The sequence below is a fragment of the Glycine max genome, chromosome 19 (genome assembly GCF_000004515.6).
Source record: "Glycine max cultivar Williams 82 chromosome 19, Glycine_max_v4.0, whole genome shotgun sequence".
Lineage (NCBI taxonomy): Eukaryota > Viridiplantae > Streptophyta > Magnoliopsida > Fabales > Fabaceae > Glycine > Glycine max.
Genome location: NC_038255.2, coordinates 35,444,651 through 35,459,900, shown reverse-complemented (window position 1 = coordinate 35,459,900; position 15,250 = coordinate 35,444,651). Strand labels below are relative to the sequence as shown.

Sequence of the window (15,250 nt, the reverse complement as noted above, 5' to 3'; positions counted from 1 at the left end):
CCCTCGTGATATGAATAAAATTTGGAAATTAAACTTTTATAAACGTATAATGGAATCACTTGTACCTTCACCTATGTCCCATCATAGTAAATGTGTGTAAAGTGTATACAAAAGTGACCATAACGAATTATCAAATATGTAGGCCACACCTTGCTCATGGCAACCATCCCGTGGGCCAGACCAGATGTATAGGACCCTTCACTCTTATCCCTATCTCTATCTATGCCTTTAACATATACCACAAGAGTTTGATCTCATCACAGTTATTTACTTATTTACTTATTTTGTCCTTCAGGACTTCACTGAACTCAATTTTTGTACGCCACTCTTTTCATTGGATCAAAACATAAATAGAGGACTTCTTAAATTAGAAAAAAAAAACCACTTCAACATACTCATAAACCAACCATAGTACATTACACAAATTAACAAGAGAAAATAATCTATACGCTCACAATATAATTAAATTTTACACTCATTTAATTATAAATTACCATATGCCATAAATTTGTTGAGTTTTATAATAATAATAATTATAAAAATCATACCTAACATGATTCTTGATTGGTTGATTTACACCGACAATACATAGAAATTATACTCAGTTAATAACTAGGGTTAAACAGTTTGATCTGGAGATGGCATGTAAGACTTTTAAAGCTGGTGAATCCTCCATCCACAATGAGGTTTAGGCCTGAGATAAACTTTGCTTCATCTGATGCCAAGTACAAAGGAGCCTTTGCGGCATCAATGTCCTCACACTTAGCACCTTCGAGCTCACCAAACCCATTCACAATACCCACTATCTGTTCTTGGGTCAAACCAGGATAAAACTTCCCTATTTGAGCCAAAACCATAGGTGTAGGAATTGGAGCTAGGGATATGCATGGATCCTAATCCCAACTTTGCATAGCTCACTAGCCAAAGATTTTACTTCCCTATTATAAACTTTGATATTGTATAAGGATGAGGCCCAAGCCCACCCAAAACCCCACTTATGCTTGATGTGCATAGAATGGACCCTAAGCCCACTAGAATCATGACTCGGGCCGCATGCTTAATATCAGCAATCATTCCCCTTTTGTTGATCTTCATGACAAAATCAAGCTCATTAAGGTCTAGGTCTACTATGCCTGGTGGAACTGATGGGCTTGGGATGCCCGCATTGTTGTACATGATGTCGAGCTTGCCGTAGTGGGCCATGACAACATTCACGGCTTCCGCCACTTGAGCCTCCACTGAGTGTTGCTAGGTGCACCCAGCATTCTAAAAAATGACAAAATTGCCCTTGCTTGGTTTTCCTCTTACGGATCAAGTTGATTCGGAAGTCTCTTCCGGATCAAATTGATCCGTAAGAGGAAAAATAAAAATTTTGTTAATTATACAAGATATTTATTTTATAATATAATTTATACATTTAAAGATATTTATTTCATTAATTATAATATAATTAAATAAATTTATTTATTTTATTAATTATAATATATTTATAAATATTGATTTATTATAAATAATTAATGCTAATCAATCAGTCATGCTAATCAATCATAATTCCCTAAAAGAGGATATATCTATATATAATCATAATTCATGCTAATCAATCAATACTATTTATCTATATGTCAACATGTCATTATTTACAACCAAATTGTGACTAAGGTCAAAACAAATTGTAACAACAATCTAATAAGAATGATCCAAATTACAGCCAATATTTACTCTTCTACCAAAGTAATGCTAAACGTTGAAAAAAAAATTCGTCAAATATATCAAGTACTCACCTTGTTCAGAGTTCAAAAGAACACCTTGTTACAAAGAAATAGCCTTGATGAAGTAAGCTGCAAATTTCAGAATAAAAAACACACAAAATTTAGAGTTAGCAATTTTAAAATGCAGTTTTTGATTATGAAATTTGCACCTAGCATTATGATTGATTAGCATGAATTATGATTATGATTGATTGATTAGCATGAATTATGATTATGATTGATTAGCATTAATTATTTATAATAAACCAATATTTATAAATATATTATAATTAATAAAATAAATAAATAAATTTAATTATATTATAATTAATGAAATAAATATCTTTAAATGTATAAATTATATTATAAAATAAATATCTTTAAATATCTTGTATAATTAACAAAATTTTTATTTTTCCTCTCTTCCGGATCAACTTGATCCGTAAGAGGAAAATCAAGTAAGGGCATTTTTGCCATTTTTTTAGAATGTTGGGTGCACCAGCAATAATGCTAGGTGCACCTAGCAACACTCGCCTCCACTGTGACATCGTACTCCACGTAGCGGGCTAATGGGCCCAACTCCTTTGCAACTTGTGGGCCAAGCTCCGTGTCATTGTCAGCAATAATTACTGGGAGTTGCTACGTGCACCCAGCAATATTGTTGGGGCACCCAACAAACAGTGAATGGGCGAAAATGCCCTCCCGCGAAGCCTCTTTCCGGAAGAACCTTCTTCCGGAATCATTTCGGAAGTTTCATTTTCCGGAAGAACCTTCTTCCGGAAGTAGATTTTGTGATTTCGGAAGAAGTCAGGAATACTTTCCGGAAAAACATCATCCGGAATGTTTCCGGAAGAAGGTTCTTCTGGAAGACAACCTTCTTCTTCCGGAAGAAGGGTCTTCCGGAATTTTTTTCTTTAAAAAAATGGTGTTTTTTTGTAATTATTTTATTTTAATGAATAAATTAAGTTATAAAATAAATAATATTATTATACATAAATAATTAGTGAACATAATTATGACTAATATTTGTAATTTTTTTTTACACGCATGTAAATGTAAATATTAATTTGTGTGACAATTTAGTATAATTTAAATCATAAAAATTAATTAATTCGTATATTTTATTAAAAATATAAAATATTTATTATGATAACATTTAATTTGTATTACAAAAGTTAATATATAATAAAAAAATAATTATTATTTTATAACAATGTCAAGTAAAAATAAATTTGATTTTATAATAATAAGTAAAAATAAAATAATATTTAATGAATATGTAATGATAATTTTGCCCTTGTGTAGTTTTCTTTAAATTTACTGCGCTTCCTTTTCTATTTACACACTTCCATTTTTCACCTTCATCCTTCGTTGCTTTCCTTTTCTTGCTGTTGCTTTCCATTTCACCCTGTGTAGCTTTGAAGATTTGGTGGTCCCGTGAAGTAGGTGTTTCGTATTTGAATATTTGGTGGCCCCGTGAAGCAGGTGTTCCGTATTTGAAGTTTTTCGTCGGAGGTACGCATTTATGGGTATTATTTTACGTTTTCTGGCTGGTTTTTAGAGAAGAAAAACAGTAAAAAGCTGGTTCCGGAAGAAAAAGCTGTTTCCGAAAGAAGTTCTTCCGGAATGTTACATAATTAACAAATTTTTTTGTTTCTGTTTTAAAATTTATATATATAATTGTGGATTATTGGTTTAATCCGATATAATGATTTGGTATAATATTAAATGATTTAGGTAACATAATTGTATTTTGTTGTAGTAGAAAAATGTTTTATTAGTTGTTTATTATAGTGTTAAGATTAGTTTAAGTAAATAATGCAGTTATAAATTTAGAATATATTTGTATTAGTTGTTAGTATGTTTGTTAGTTAATATGTAGTCAATTTGTGGATGTGGTTATATGATAATTTGAATATACTTCTGTATGATGCATATGTCCTGTTAATATGTTTGTTATTTAATGTGTAGTAAATTTGTGGATGTGGTTATATGATAATTTGAATATACTTGTGTATGATGCATATGTCCTTAAGATGGACGAAGATCAATGGAGGTATGACTATGCGATGTCACAAGAAGTTCATATGGATTATGATTATGATAATGAAGAAGAATGTGGGGTGAATGGACCACATGTGGATTGTTCAAATGCTTTTAATACGTTTCAGGTAATCATAGATAATTTGAGTCATTTGGTTGAATTGATGTTTTGTATAAAAATTAATATGTTTGGGTTGCGCTGTAGGTATTCGGTACTCGAGATGATGTTTTGCAATGGGCTCGAACAGTTGCCCATGAAAATGGATTTGTTGCAGTGATTATGAGGTCTGACACAGAGACCAGTAGCAAAGGAAGAAGTTCATTTGTCTTAATTGGGTGTGAAAGGAGTGGTACGTACAAGTGCAGGAATAAAGAATTTGTTAGAAAAGACACTGGGAGTAGGAAATGTGGTTGTCCCTTCAGGCTTCATGGGAAACTAGTGCATGGAGAGGAAGATTGGATGGTGAAGTTGATCTGTGGGATTCACAATCATGAATTGGCCAAGTCCTTAGTTGGACATTCATACGCTGGGCGATTGACTAAGGAAGAAAAGAAAATTATTGCTGATATGACAAAGTCGATGGTGAAACCAAAAAACATCTTGCTAACGTTGAAGGAACACAATGCCAACAGTTGCACCATGATAACGCAAATTTACAATGCAAGAAATGCATATCGTTCTTCAATAAGAGGAGCTGATACCGAAATGCAGCATCTGATGAAGCTTCTCGAACGTGATCAATACATTCATTGGCATAGATTGAAGAATGAAGTTGTGGTGTGTGATCTGTTTTGGTATCACCCAGATGCAGTAAAGTTATGCAATGCATGTCATCTGGTGTTTTTTATAGACAGTACCTACAAAACAAACAGGTACAGACTCCCACTACTTGACTTTGTTGGAGTGACACCAACGGCGATGACATTCTCTGTTGGGTTTGCATATCTGGATGCTGAGCGTGTTAATAATATTGTATGGGCTTTGGAATGATTTCGAGGCCTATTTTTAAGAAACGATCGCCTCCCTATTGTTATTGTCACTGACAGAGACCTAGCACTGATGAATGCAGTGAAAACTGTGTTCCCCGAGTCTACTAATTTGTTGTGCAGGTTTCATATCGATAAGAATGTGAAGGCGAAGTGCAAATCTTTAATCGGTGAACTGATTTTATTTGTTAGTAAGGATTAGTAATAAATGGTATTTAATTGTTGTATATTTTGATGTTTGTTGTGTATTTTAAATGTAGGGTTGAATCAACTCATTGGGCTCTCAAAAGAGTACTACAAAATAGCGTTGGAGACCTATGTAGTGTTTGGGATGCCATGAACAACATGATCACGCTGCAACACGTCGAAATTAAAGCATCCTTTGAAACCAGTACGCATGTGGTTGGCCATGTATATAAAAAAATCTTATACAAGAGGCTTCTTGGGATGGTTTCAAGGGACGCTTTAAATCAGATTGCTTCTGAGGTTGACCGTCTACGTTATCTCGACAACAATCCCTCTTCTTGTGATTGTGTGATGAGAAGCACGCACGGTCTTCCTTGTGCATGTGAGCTTTCTAGGTATACTGCTGGCAGCATCCCATTGTAGTCAGTCCATATGTTCTGGAGGAGACTTTGTTTTTCAGACCAAGGGTTATGTGAGACGAAAGTCAGCATCAAGGAAGAGATAGAGACCATATCTAAAAGGTTTGATGAACTTGATGTGTCTGGCAAAGTAACTCTGAAGAGTAAACTCCGAGAAATTGCATACCCTGATCATAACTTTATGCACCCTCCTCCGTCAAAGGTCAACACTAAAGGTGCACCGAAGAAACCGATGAAAAGAAGTCAAAGATCCACAAAGCGTGATCCGTCTTACTAGGAGTATGTTGATGCTTTTCATTCTGTTCAAAGCAACAACTCTCCAGTCAAACGCAGTCCATCATGTTCTGAACCGCCTCAGCCAACAAGGATCATCCCGATGTTGGATCAATTTGCGCCATTCATTCAAGGTTTCATTCGTGACGTTGTGGATGTGAAAGTGGACGGTAACTGTGGATATCGGTCCATTGCCGCTTTATTAGGTATGGGGGAAAATTCGTGGCCGTTAGTGCGTAATGAATAGATTAAAGAACTTGGCATGTGGTCGCATGAGTACATGAACCTCTTCAGTGGCACAGAGAGATTTGAACAATTAAAGTTGTCCCTACTTGTTAATGGGTTTTCGAAGGTATGTTTTTAGGTTAATTTTTTAAAAAACAAACTTTAAATTACTTACATGTGTATGTTTGGTTGATTCAGGTTAGTGTGGACAAGTGGATGGATATAGCGGAGATGGGATATGTGATTGCATCACGGTATAACGTAATCCTTGTATCGATGTCCCGACAACAAAGCATGACATTTTTTTCTCTTAGAAGTTAACCACCACCTGATTCTTCTGGGCACCGCATGATATGTGTCGGTCACGTGTTTGAAAATCATTTTGTTCAGGTACATTGAATATAGTTAGTATAACAATTATGCAATGACTTCGCTTGTTCATTTGACACGGTCACCGCATGATATAATCTTTGTTGATGTACAACAAGTTTATTTGAAAGACCATTGTCCCTTACCGCCTCCAGCGTTGTTGTGGTCAAACAATTGTTATTCTCAGGCAAAGCAGTGGACAATTCCATATATTAGTAGAATGCAGCAATGCACAAGCTTGATGTCATTCAAAAGACACTATGTCGACCTAAATGAAGACTAAACATGCATTGTTTATGTAATTGTATTCATTATGCGATATAATTTGTTGTAATCCATTACTAACCAGTTAATATTATTAAGTACTCGTTTGGTTAAGCAAGAAAATTGTTGGTCCAACAAAAATCATTTACGCGTGTAGCATACATCATTGTCATAATTGACAACACATAATGACTTGCATGTGTATTAAAGTTTGAGCGCGACAACACATTGACTGACTTGACTACACATTCTGAAGGAAACATAAACACGAAACATGTTCACGCGTGTCTATTTTTTTGTAAACAAAGTTAAGCAATCGCTCGATCACAACCATCTATATATATAGCAGACACGACTAATAAATCACACATTATCTTGCCTTCAAATAGTCTCCCAATTCATACACAAAGTATGATATTTTTAGGAGAAACTAGCAGTCAAACGATTGTCAACTCAAGGTTGGCTTTCATTTTTCCAAATGGATCAATTATTCACAATGATTCTGGCGTTTACTTCCAAACTTCAACTCCGGTGCCCATTCGAGTACCAAATACCTGTGATTTTGCAAGCCTAAAAACCAGAATACACAATACCCTTCAGCTATCCGACAAACAATTTTTAGATGAAATTCACTACCGGAAGCCATTCACCGATACAGGTAACCAAATTCGCTTTCAGTGTATGAAATTATGAGTACGGGGAATAGTGCGTTCAAGTAAGTTTATTATTCCATCTGGTGTTCTTCCAACAGTGCATAATAACTCAATCGGACCAACACAAGAAAATTGATCATTACACATTGAGTTATTATGCACCGTTGGAAGAACACCAGATGGGATAATAAACTTACTTGAACGCACTATGCCCCGTACTCATGACGCGATCCTGTATTACAGCGGGAAATGGAACATGCCACCGCAGAACAAATTTGTTGGATGCGCATTCACAGGAAAAAATCCTAAGAAATTTCAAATTCCTTCAACATGTACCATTGATGAACTGAAGAATTTAATAAAACAAGTTGCACCTAAAGGGATTCCCCCTCTTGGAATTCACGAATCACAAACGGTAAGACGATTGTTTTTCCGTCAATCAGGTCGCTTTGAGTATTCAGATACGGTTATAAAATATGAAATAAATGAGCTGAGGACCAATGAAGAACTGCTAAAAGTGTTAGTACAATCTAACTACTGGAAAAAATATGGACCAATAGAAATTTTAGCTGTCTTTACTAAATATGTTGTGAAAATCGAAGATGAGGTCACTGGGACATCGCTAAACAACTGAATGCGATGTTTATTTTTTGTTTTTTCGTTGATGTAACCTTTATCTGTTTACGGCGTGTTTAATTCCCATAATAAAGTTGAATGTGTTGTTTCAATGGTCCAAAAAATTAATTGTTAGAAGGGTCGGATTTGTATTTTTTTGGATTTTGTGGCTTTGTTTTTAGGTGTTATTTGATGGAACCGGGGAACGGGAATAATTTTTTTGGGTTCTTTGACATCCAAACATGAGAAATGGCTGCCCTCCATTGTCTCATGGCACTGCCACACCCACGAAAAAAAAATCCCAAACATGGGTACTTGAACATGAAAAAAGGTCGGATTCCTGTTTTTTGGATTTTCTGGCTTTGTTTTTACGTGTTATTTGACGGAACCGGGGAACAAGAATAATTTTTTTGGGTTCTTTGACGTCCAAACACGAGAAATGACCGCCCTCCATTGTCTCACGGTACTGCCACACCCACGGAAAAAAATCCCAAACATGGGTACTTGAACATGAATTTTTTTTGAAGTGATCTTTGTAGTATCTTATATGGCGATTTCATTGTCAAGTATTTTTTTTTAATATTTTGTTTTTGGTACGAGCTTATTATTTTTTATATAAAAAAATATATTAATAGTGTAAATTATGATCGAATCATAATTTATTATATATGATAATTACTTTAAATATCTTACTAACACATAATTATGAATTATGAATTATGAATGATTTTAAAAACATTTATTTTTAATGTAATTCTTACGAACAAAACTCATAATTTTAGGTTCACTTTTTTAAAAAATAAATTTAAAACACTCGAAAACTTCGCTTAAGGACCACGATCCGAATCACAATCCATACGTCAGTTAATATCATAAAATAATAAACTGTGCAAAACAAGTCAACTATATTAAACAAAAAATTGTAATAATTACAAATATTCATGTCAACTACAAGACAAAAAATAAATACAATAATCAATGGTCCGTGCGGCGTATCTGACGAGCACTAACACTTCCATCAGCACTGACTCCCCCTCTCGTGATCGTCAGGCAGTCCTGCATAATCTTATATAACTCTGTGCCTGCAGTGACTATCCTAAGGTTGAGCACACGCTCCAACCTCTGTGCAATCGTCTCATATCCGTCGTAATCATCCTGTCAAAGTCATTAAAAACATTTATTATAAAATTTAAAATAAATAACAACTCATCAAACATTAAATGCGCAAAGAATCTTACCAAATGTGGAGGGGGTCAAATGCCACTGGAACCTGGGGGCTGGGCAGCTGTATGTAGTCCTCAGGGTCTGCAGCTGGTGCATCTCTCGGCTGGTCACCTGCCTGGGTCGGTATCATGAATGGGTGAGATATGCGGAAAAACCACTCCATGTAATCCACAGATACCTGCCCAGGCACTAGACAAAGCTAACCCGCAGGTAGTAAGTGCTCTGCAAAATGCATCCACCTGTCATCTATATCATCGTGTGACAATTGAGCACTAACAGGCGGCGGAGGGATGCTCTGGATGTAACCAAACTGCCGTACCACTCTCTCCGGTCGAGCTGTGACCACCATAGGACCCCATCTCAGCTGACCCTGGAATGATGAAATCTCCTCAAAGGCCCTAACCCCCCGATGCTCCGTGTACGGCAACCAGGACACATCTGTGACGGTCAAAGCATCACAACGTGCCCTGTAAGGTGCTCCTGTGATTCCCTTCATGTACGCCTTCGACGTCAACCACCGGGAAGCATATGGGGACGTCTCCTGGTATGTATCATCTGTCACGCACTGGTGCACATTAGGGAAGTGCTCATAGATCCAGCACTACATAATAAATGAGGTTACATAACATAAAAACATGTTTAAATCATAATCGAACGTAACATATTAAAAAACACAAAATTTACCTGTAGTAGCGTCAAGTACCCCGCAAGCTGTCGTGTGGTGGTCCTACAAGCCTCATCTAACTGGTCATACATATGAACCAGCGCGGCAACTCCCCAAGCATAACCACCACTCTGAGCGAGGTCTCGGAAAGCGTCAAGGTGAACCACATGCACGTATGTTGCACTCTTATTAGCAAAAAGAATGCAACCGACCAGGTGTAGCAGATAAGCGCGAGCTGCGACAATCCACCGCCGGACCTGACATCTCTTCTCATAAATGTCTCGAACCCATCCTAGTCGTACATATGCCCCACGTGTCAGTGTTGTCTCGACTCTAGCCTCCTCGACAGACACCTCAAGCAACTCTGTTAGCAAAAATCTGGCCTCCTCCATAGAAAGAGCATGGAAACTGTGCAACGCGCCAGCGATGGGCAAATGAAGGAGTGACGACACATCATCCAATGTGATCGTCAACTCTCCTACCGGAAGGTGGAAGGTGCTAATCTCACCGTGCCACCTCTCCACGAATGCGGATATCAGTCCAGGATCGCCAGTAATAACTGAACAATCGATCAGTGGACTTTATCCTGTGGCAGTCACCAGGCCTTCAATCTCAGGCACTGGCCTCCCAATCAGTGTCACTTTCCTCTCATGTGACACTAACTTCAAATCAGGACGTTCCTGATTTGAAGTACAAATTATACAATTATTTAAAAAAAATTAATGACAAACAAATAAATCAACAATGATAAATAATTAACAAATTAAAATATCTGTCCACTCCAAACAGCATGTGCAACATGGTCCGCAAATGATGCCAGCACTGACTGGTCATGTGGCCCACTAGGAAATCCCTCAGTAGCATCATCAACATCTGACCCCTCAGCACCATCAGCACCCTGTACGTCCGCACGCATCTCAGGTGCCTCCGCAGCCAGATCAGGGACATCGTCAGTCATGTCAGCAACGTCCTCAACCATATCACGTCCCTCCGCAGCCATCTGATGAACCCGTTGCCTATGGGCTGAGGTAGTAGGCCTACGCCTCTCGGGAACATCAGCTGCATCATGGTCATCATGTCTATCTCTGCCTACAAGTCTACCTATGGCACAACCTAAACCTCGTGTTCTAGCCATGATCTGCAAATCATGTCGAACACGTATTTTTTTGGTCAAAATATACACAATTTTCTTTATAAAAATAAAACAAGTTTATTTATAAACAAATAAAACTAATTTAAATCAAATTATTTGAAAACATACACAACATAATTTTAAAAAAAAATTAAACAACTTCATTTATAAAAAAAAACACAACTAATGTAAAAAAATTAATTAGTAAACATCCACAACTTAATTTTAAAAAAATTATAAAAAAAACACAACTAAATTATTTAGTAAACATCCACAACTTAATTTAAAAAAAAATAAACAACTTCATTTATAAAAAAAAACACAACTAATATAAAAGTAATTAATTACTAAACACCCACAACTTAATTAAAAAAAAACTTCATTTATAAAAAACCACAACTAATGTAAAAAAAATTAATTAGTAATCATCCACAACTTAATTTTAAAAAAAAATTAAAAAACTTCATTTATAGAAAAAACACAACTCAATTATTTAGTAAACATCCACAACTTAATTTAAAAAAAAATAAACAACTTCATTTATAAAAAAAAACACAACTAATATAAAAATAATTAATTACTAAACATCCACAACTTAATTTAAAAAAAAAACTTTATTTATAAAAAACCACAACTAATGTACAAATAATTAATTATTAAACATCCACAACTTAATTTAAAAAAAATAAACAACTTCATTTATAAAAAAAAATACTTCATTTATAATAAAATAAACAAATTTATTTATAATAAAATAAAAAAGTTTATTTATAGACAAAAAAAACACAACTAATTTCAAAATATATAATTAGTAAACATACACAACTAAAATTATATATAAAAATAAAACAAAAATGGGAAAAAAAATTTCTAAACATACACAACTTAATTTATATCATATATAAAAAATAATTAGTATTTAAAAAAAATTTCCAAATCACACACAACTTTATTTATAAAAATAAACTACTTCATTTATAAAAAAATACATAAGTAATTTAAAATTAAATAATTAGTAAAATACTCAACTAAAATGATATAAAAAATAAACAAAAACAATTAACAAAAATAGCCAACTTAATTTATACAAATAACCAACTTTATTTATAAATAAAATACACTAATTTTTTTTAAAAAAAAACTATTTTTTTAAAAAAAACCTAACTTCCGGAAGAACTACTTCTTCCGGAAACTTTCCAGAAGAAGGGGTCTTTCGAAAAGTGCTTCCGGAAGCACTGAAAGGTCATCCGGAAGAACCCTTCTTCCGAAAATCTTCCGGAAGACCTTGTTCTGGAAGAACCCTAAAAGGATCTTCCGGAAGGCACCACCGTAAGCTCCCCTTCCCCATTTTTTCTGGCGTCTTCTACCCTAAGGTTCCACTAACCTAAGGTTCTTCTAACCTACCCTAAATGCTACAACTATAGTGCATAATAAAAGTAAAGGGAAGGTTAGGGACACCTACCTCAAATGGAAATGTCGTCCAACCGAAACAAGCAGCAGCCGGGCTCGCAGAGAGGAGAAAACGTAAGCTCGCGGAAGAGGGAAGAAAAGCAGAAGCAAGAAGAAGGCGTGAATGATTCCGGGAGAGGAGAGGGAAAACTTTTTAAATGTTTTATTTAACTTTTTTAATGAAGGGCAAAATGGCCCATTCAATAAATTGCTGGGTGCACCTAGCATTTCCCTAATTACTTGGGCCCCATGCTGGACAAACTCATGGGCCGTGGCCTTGCCGAGTCTACTTGCTGATCCAGTTATGAGTGCCACTTTTCCCTCTAACCTGTTGCTATTTGGAACCAAAATGAATGAATGTCAATCATCATGGGGGAAGAAAAAAGAAAAAAGAAAATCGATTGTGTGCAAGATGGAATCATGGGAATAATGGAATGCTCATAAATGATGATGATATGGGCTCTATCTAAAAATAATGCTATCGGCTTCATCTCAACGTCTAAATCAGAAAGCATCGTTTCTTTTTCGCAAAGTTGGAGGATGATGTCGTGGACCAAATTCTCTCTTCGTACAAGATTGATTAAGATTTTGCATATTCCTTAAAGGACTTGAAAAAAGTACGAGCAAAGAGGAAGTATCCTTGGTAATGGGGTTTGCTTTCCAATGTTAAGGTTAAGAAAGTTGATTTACTTTTTTTTTTTTTCCTCTTTTTATATACCAAATGGTATGGAGATTTAAATCTATGATTTATTGTAATTTATTTAAAGGTTTTTTTAATAAAGAGAAGAAAACAATAAAGAAAAATAAAATAAATTTCTCTCATCAATTAAAATTAATTTATACATAGATTAAAATACTCCTTTCCTTTCTATTTATAAGACTTAAATGAAAGATGATATTTTTTTTACAAGACTCAATTCGTATGGTTTCTTATATTTAATTATTTTTATACTAAAATACTCATAATTAACTAGTATATTGATAGACAATTACTATAGTAATTAGATGGGAGAGAACAAAGAATAATCTATACCAAGAAAAAGAAAAGAGAGAGAGAAGAATATTAATGATAAAGATAATTTTAAAAAAATATTATACTTAAGATAAATTTATTATTATCAACTAAATTAATTAATTAATTTTTTTAATTTTGATGAATTATGTAATTGACTCTTAATATAAATGGGGAAGTAAGTTTTTTAAAGAAGTTAAATGAAAGAAAAAATCTACAAATTAAACTTATGCATAAATTATTTTTTTATTTTTGTTATAAGTGTTTATGGTAAAATTTATCCCAACAAGACCCTAACTCACTCCCACTGAATTACAAATTCTGGTTAGAAATGTCATTACCAGGCAGAAAACGACTTTGTGTGTGTATAAAGGGATTGAAATTGTTTTCAAAGTTTTGTACTGTTTTGTTCCATTATTAGTTGGAAAATCTACAAGAATCACTTAAGTGGCTGACACGTTTAAAAATAAAATTGCTCAATTAAATTAAGTTAGCTGTTTATCTTTGGTAGATCTACAGCATGAGAACATATGCAAATTGGAGGCATCTAGCACAATTTGTTCCATGTGCTTCACGGAATTCCGTTCTCAAAGTTTAAATTTATTTATATGTCTCTTTTAACTTCAAGGAACTTAAGTACTTAACTATTAGTATTCTACAGTGTTTTGCTTTTTTATTTGTCAACGCCACTAACTAAAATTGAGTTAAGTAGTGGTTTTAGATTTGTAGCTAGTAACCTTTTTCTGTTTACTTTTTCTCTTTATTTATCTAATCTGCATTGTACATATTAACTGTTAAGAACTGAAGTTGAACAAGACATGTAGTGATTATAGTTTTTACCTTCCTATGTGGTGAAATATCAAAAATGATTTTTGGATATCCCCAATGTTATTCAACACTTGGTGAGAGAAAGAAAAGTATATGATGATAATGTAAAGAAAGAAAATATTAATGGGTGTTTACAAAAATTATACTAAATGTCTAAATATCATTACTTGTGAAATATATATAAATCAAATCAGAAACAAGTTAATTCCAAGAAAATATTAATGGGTGTTTAAAAAAATTCCAAAAACTAAACTAAATGTCTAAATATCATTACTTGTACGAAAGAAAATTGAAAACTTAAGAGAATGGTTTTTTTTCTTCTCTCTAATATAAATAAAAGCATGCTCCACACTAACGTCGTGGAAATTTAGAAAAGTAATCGGAGCCCAGAAAATAATAAAAAAATAGTATAACTCATTATATGCAAGAAGGATTTAGTATATACTGTAATTCAGATTAAACTTTCAGAGGCAAAATTACAATTCAATGTTTTTGAAGGATGAAATTATTTATAAGTTCACAACTTGGTAGGGTGAACTTTTTTTATCAGTAAAAATAGGAAAACTTACAATAACTCATGCATCCTGATTAATTAATTGAGCTAAATAATTAACTTGATAAGGTGAAACTTGTTAGCAAGTTAACATTTTCAAACACACACTTTTAAGATTAAATATATAAGCTGCTACTCTCAAATATCAAATTATGTTTCAATTTCAACTCTTTGCCAAGAATTTGCATATATACTACTATATAATAGCACTCATTAAATGAAGAGCAGGACTTAAACACTAGCAATTATAATAAAGAGCTTTAATGAGACTCACCTTCTTCCACCAACCCTAGTTGCATAGAATCTGCTGCGTTTTTGAAGCAAATCATTATTAAGGGTGATGGTGCGCTTGAACACCCTGCAAAATAATTAACTGAATCTTAATCAAAAGACAAACTTTCAAAATCCCAGTAGCTCCAAGTAATAATTCAACATAGCAAAGGTTGCACAAGAAATTACGAAGACATTGACCAATTATTAAATGATTAAGGTTTGATATTAGAAAGAAAGGAATGTTGAAGATGACAAACCTGGCTAATGTTCTGAGCATGCCGGCGTGAAGATCTGAGGAAAAGAAAACAAGAAGAGGTGTGGAGTGTAGGAGTT

At 34.2% G+C, this 15,250-nt stretch overlaps 1 non-coding gene and 1 pseudogene across 1 annotated transcript; both read right to left on the bottom strand.

Annotated features, from left to right (window-relative positions):
• Nucleotides 1–618: 618 nt before the first annotated feature.
• Nucleotides 619–15,244, bottom strand: LOC100791961 (zerumbone synthase-like; annotated as a pseudogene).
• Nucleotides 8,516–10,904, bottom strand: LOC102661912 (uncharacterized). Its single transcript, XR_005889864.1, has 3 exons — nucleotides 9,691–10,904; nucleotides 9,021–9,561; nucleotides 8,516–8,937 (listed from the first exon to the last, which is right to left on the bottom strand). It is a non-coding gene; the product is annotated as an uncharacterized protein (transcript).
• Nucleotides 15,245–15,250: the final 6 nt, after the last annotated feature.